At 32.7% G+C, this 5,931-nt stretch overlaps 1 pseudogene; it reads left to right on the forward strand.

Moving 5' to 3' along the window:
• Positions 1-1,430: 1,430 nt before the first annotated feature.
• Positions 1,431-3,749, forward strand: LOC101707727 (protein Dr1 pseudogene; annotated as a pseudogene).
• Positions 3,750-5,931: the final 2,182 nt, after the last annotated feature.

Consider the following 5,931-nt stretch of genomic DNA (forward strand, 5'->3'; position numbering starts at 1 on the left):
CCTCACTGTATTTTATACTTCTGAAAAATTTAAAAAGAGCTATAATTATATCTATAATTTTGTCATCTTGAAGAGATTAAAATTAATATATCATATATATACATTTCTCTCAATTTTTCTTCATAAATTTTATTTTAAAGCAATTTTAGATTAATTTTTAAAATTAGACATAAGAACTGACAGGCCTCTTACATTGTTTCCTCTATCATTAAATTCTGATTTTTTATAAAGAAGGATAACCTTGGGACATTTCTAGATAAATGGGTGAACCTTGAAACCATACTCTTAAGTGAAATAAATCAAACATACATATGGAAATATCACATTGTCTTTCTGGTGTGAGAAACTGAAAGTGTAAATAAGGACCAAAAAGAATAAAAAATATTGGAAAATAGGAAGAAATTATTCAAAATAATACTGAGTGTCAGACATTGTGTTAATAATTAAAATGTTTTATGCACAAAACATTAAAGTATTTTTAAGAAATGATGAGGTAGATTAGCAATAGAAAATATATTCTTTTAAAATCATGATATGCAGTCTCTTTATTCTCTAATTACTTTTGCTATGAAAATTTTTATATAGAAATGTTTTTATATTTTCTTTATTAATATCTACTTCTGTTACATTGTAATAAATTTTTTTAATTTTTTAAAAAGTGTATTTGGTATACGTCCCTATTCCCCAAGATGAACATAAAATTCATTACTCCAAATGTGTACTAATAAAATAATTTTCTAAAAATCTGATTTAAAAAAATTTATATTATTGGTACATTTTTGCAATACATGAAGTTTACGTTTATCTTAGGGAGTAGATGCACGTACTTAATATATCTTGATTTTTTTAATTTCTCTTTTCCTCCCCACCCACTTCTCTTGTCTTTAGATCCCTTTTTCTTATTTTTCACTGTAATTGTTATTATTATTTTAGCTCATGTTGATGAATATAATGTTTACTTTCACTGTGGGTATTTGGCACATGCACACGACATCTTAAAACTGATGCTTTTTATGGTGAATTTGGTATTGATATTGTTATAGCAACCAATATAGATATGTTTCCATTAACTGAAGTACATGATTTATTCAGAATTCCTCAGTATTTACTTCGTGTTCTTTTTCTGTTCAAGGATATCATTTACAATGTCATTTAAAATTTCACCTCCTGGACCACCGTTGCCACTGCTTTGGATTCCACTACCTGCATTCCGGCTAAAGGGCCACGGCGGGCGCCACAGAAACTTCCCTGGTGCTTGGGTCTGTTCTTATTCATTCCCAGGTGGCTGCTGCAGTTTAAGCGGCGGAGAGTTGTGAGGCGGCAGCGCGGGTGTCTGAGGATGGTTTGATGAGGCGGCGGCAACAGCTGCTGGCTGGACTGCAGCTGGGGCTCGAGCTGCGTAGAGCCCAGCCCATTGGGTGTCCGCCCAGCGCCCAGGTCAGGCTTGTACCTCCAGGCCTCGCTCTGGCTTCGGCGCAGTTGAGGACCGGTTAGAGGACAGCTCCCGCCTCTCTGAGAAGACTTGAAGGTGGTTCCCAGCCACTCAAATTTCCAGGCCATCTTGCTGTCCCCTCCCCAACCTAGTCAATGGTGTCCCCAGAGTCCCGAGCCTTCCCAACTTTCCTCTCAAACTATCCCTAAATCTGTCATAGAATCAACGGTTCCGCCCTCTGGAGCTCGCTTCTCTTCTCTTCCTCATTTTCTCTACCCTCTTCTACAAGTGCTCTAGGATCACTCGCAGAGGCGGCCTTTTGAGAAGTCTCCAGTAGTGGACCAGAGCCGGGAATTTTTAAAAGTCGGAGCTCAGAAAGACAGAAGATCCGATGGCTTCCTCATCTGGCAACGATGATGATCTCACTATTCCCAGAGCTGCCATCAATAAGATGATGGAAGAGACTCTTCCCAATGTCTGGGTGGCCGACGATGCCCCAGAGCTGGTGGTGCATTGCTGCACTGAATTCATTCATCTTATATCTTCTGAAGCCAATGAGATTCACCGCAAATCAGAAAAGAAGGTGATCTCACCAGAGCATGCCATACCAGCACTCGGGCTTTGGGTCTTACATCAGCAAAGTAAAAGAAGTCTTACAAGAATGCAAGATGAAAAAAAAAAAAAAAAAAAAAGAATGCAAGATGGTAGCGTTAAAAAATAGAAAGGCCAGTTCTCGTTTGGAAAACCTTGGCATTTCTGAAGAAGAGTTATTGAGACAGCAACAGGAATTATTTGCAAAAGCTAGACAGCAACAAGCAGAATTGGCACAACAGGAACGGCTTCAAATGCAGCAAGCTACACAACAAGCCCAGCTTGCTGCTGCCTCAGCCAGTGCAACTAATCAGGCAGGATCTTCTCAAGATGAAGAAGATGATGATGATATCTGATATTCACCAGCTGAGTTTCTGTTTTCTCTATAGATGTTTCTTCTTGCACAACAAAACAGTGAAAGAAATGCTTATCTGTAAGTTTTTGTATGCATCTTGGTGGACTTACCATTGGTATTCTAGGAATGGCTGCTATTCAGTTTCATTTATTGTGTGCTAAACATGTAAAAACTGTCTCTTTGATCTATTGAAAATTTAAGGTTCAGTATAATATCAATTTTGAATTTTTAATGGTGTTTATGAAATTTTAGATAGCAGTGAGGCCTTTATTTGATCAATAAAAACAGTGTTACAGAAAAACTTCAAGTTTATAAAAATACAGTGAAATTTATACAAAAGCTCTTAATGTGCATTTATAATTCCTCTGCCCTTTTAACTAAACTAAAATTCAGAATTTTCAATTGAGGTGTAGTGTGGTATGAGGCAGAATTCATTGGATCAGGTTGGTTAAAAAACGTTCAGTTCTATAGTATCTGAATTTTTTGTCTTTTAAAAAGAGTATATACAGGCTATACTTGTTTAGAGAAACTTCAAAATAAGGCATTGAAAAACTAGGAAAAAGTGTGTTCTGTAGTAGTCATATAAATTTGGTGAGTTATTTTTTTATTTTGTTTTGCATAGAGGTAAAAACTAGTTTTATTACAACATAATTTATCTTGAGTTATGGTATTACATTTCAAAGACTGCCCACCTTTGAGGACTGTTGTGATTCTTACTATTTCACTCCAGTGCAATAATTGTCAATAGTACTTCTTGCTTAGTCCATCCATGTTTATATTATTCAAATATTTAGTCGGAACTTGTTGAACAATTGCTTGTGTTCTTTTGGTTTAACTGGGATTAACAACTATTCAGACCTTTACTGGGGAAAAGAAAGGTAATGAGCATGCTTGCTATGAAAAAGGGCCCTTTTTAAAAAATTTTAACTTGTAGCTGTAATTTACTTGTTTGCTTTTAGCATTACATTTATATTTTCTTGACTAGATGTCCTAGAGTCTACTGCTACATTTAGAAATGGCATCATTGTCTTCATCATAATTGAATGATAGCTTTTAAAAAAGTTTGGTTTTGTTGGAGAAAGTGTGTCATGATCTATCACCCCTATGTGAAACAAATAGCTTCAATCTGCTTGTTAAAAGGGAGAAGCTTTAATTTGGTTCCAATAAACAAAGTACAGTAGTGATTGTTACAGGAATCTAGTGTGTGGAGAACTTGCATATTGTTCGTATATTGGGGACAGACAATAAAAGCCAGTTAAGATAATATGAAGTAATTAAATTCCTATGTCAATTGCCAAATCATTTAAATTTCTATATTCATCAAGCCCCCAGATATATCCTAGTTGCAAGGATTCCAATTTTAATTGAAGAGCGAGCTAAGTAAGTAATGTTTACAAGTATTAGGTTTGTTAATGATTATATTTTGCAGTTTTAGAAAAGGGAAATAGTGTTATGTATTTATCAAATAGTCTTCACCCATGTAACAAGAAGGTTAGTAATTTTGATGAATGTTTTAAGTTGAAGTTACTTCATGGATATTTTACCCATGAAATGTATTTGGACAAAATGAAAAGAACTGTGTTTTAAAAGTTTAAGTACCAAAGATAGTCTAGTCTAGAGAAATAATACCTGTTGGCTTTACTAATTTGTACTGTAACATCCTTATACTTCTATTTTATGTGTATCTATTTCTCAAGTAAATAACTTAGGTATTTTTCCATACCTTTTTATTTTTGATGCAGAGTTCAGGTTAATATTTTGCTGCATCCAATAATGTTTTATATGCTTGAAGACTAGTGACTTTTAATTTTGACATTCTTGTGATTTCATATGCTGTATTCTTCAAGCAATAAAACTCTGATGTGTTTATAAAAAAAAAATCACCTTCTTAGACTCATTTTAGCTGTGACAGTTACTTTCAACTCTATTATATTTGATATTTTTTTACAGTTTTGAGTAGCACAGGTCAGGCATTTTGTAGAATTCCTCTCAAATGATATATGTCCTGTGCTTTTGTTATGATTAGATTTTGACCATGTATTTTTATAGACAATCATAGAGGTAAACTGCCAGAATTTTGGAACTTGTTTTATGTATTTATAATGTGGTTAGATTGTTTTCTCATATTCAGCATGCCAAACTTATCTTCTGACCTCCTAATGAGTTTTTAAATTGCATTAATTAAGGTTTAATCTTCAAACTGTAAAGTTCCTCTGATTTTAACACATTTGCAGTGTCATGTTTCCACTAATACAATATTATATAGAACAGTTTTACCACCCTAAAATTTTTTATGCACTTTTCCTTCTCAAATATTCCTTCCTTCCCCAAATCCTTCAATAGCTACTAAATTTTGTATTATTTTCATAGTTTTGTCTTTCTAGAAATTTGTGTAATTGAAATCATACAGGATATAGTATTTTTGGAGAATATCTTTAATTTTCTATATGTATTTAATGTTAATTGCTGTCCTTTTGTGACTTAATAGTCTATACTAGTCCCTCTCATATCCATCAAGGATATATTCAAAGATCCCCAGTAGATGCCTGAGACCATGAATAGTGCTCAAACTTTTATGAACTTTTTCTTCATGTTCATACATAACTAAAAGTTTAATTTATGAGATTAGGCACAGTAAGAGGTTAGTAGTATTGACAACATAATATAACAAATATGAAAATATACTTCAATAAGAAAAGTTATGGGTTATTTCTGGAATTTTTTTTCATTATATTTGGACTGAGTTAATCATAGGTAAATGAAACTATGGACAGCAAAATAGCATGTAAGAGGGGGATGCTGTATTTCTTTTTTTTTCATAAATTTGATATTCTATTGGATGAATGTTTCATAGTATTATCTTTTGGCCTATAGACAAACATTTAGTTTGCTTCTGGTTTTGAGTGATTATGAATAAAGTTGCTACAACATTTGACTTCAATATTTTATGTAGATACATATTTTGAATCAATTGGATACTTATGAGTATGATTATTAAGTTTTATTTTAAGACTATTTTTAAAATTGTAAGAAAGTGAAAACTATCTTCCAAAGTGGCTGTAACATTATGCAATCCCATGAGTAATTGAATTTCTTCTTGCTCAAATATAGTTCCTGTTCTTTTACTAATAAGCATCAAGTTCCTTAAAGATTTGGTCATTTTATGATAGATCACTATGCAAGAATTTTTGAACAGTTTCAATTGAATATTTATGATTTAAACTTAATTTGTATAGCATCTGGAGAAACATTGATTATTGTAACAAAATATCATTTCATAGAAATACTTGTAACATTAGTATGAAGGAGAGAAAGAATGAAGGCCAATTTACTATCAGCATACCACCTCATTGCACACAATTTTATATGAGCCAAATGCTTAAAAATGTACTGCTTTCTAATAGGTTGATAATTGCCTCACAATCCCTCTAGTAATACATATTAATACATATTAATCCCATAATACATATTACTATGAGAATAAATATTTTTTAACAATTAAATAAATTATATTTTACTCTGACTAAAGTTCTATTACATGTAGAACTATTAA

The sequence above is a fragment of the Heterocephalus glaber genome, unplaced genomic scaffold (assembly GCF_053883595.1).
Source record: "Heterocephalus glaber isolate CG9 unplaced genomic scaffold, H.glaber_assembly_v1.0 deba00001461, whole genome shotgun sequence".
In the NCBI taxonomy this organism is placed as follows: Eukaryota; Metazoa; Chordata; class Mammalia; order Rodentia; family Bathyergidae; genus Heterocephalus; species Heterocephalus glaber.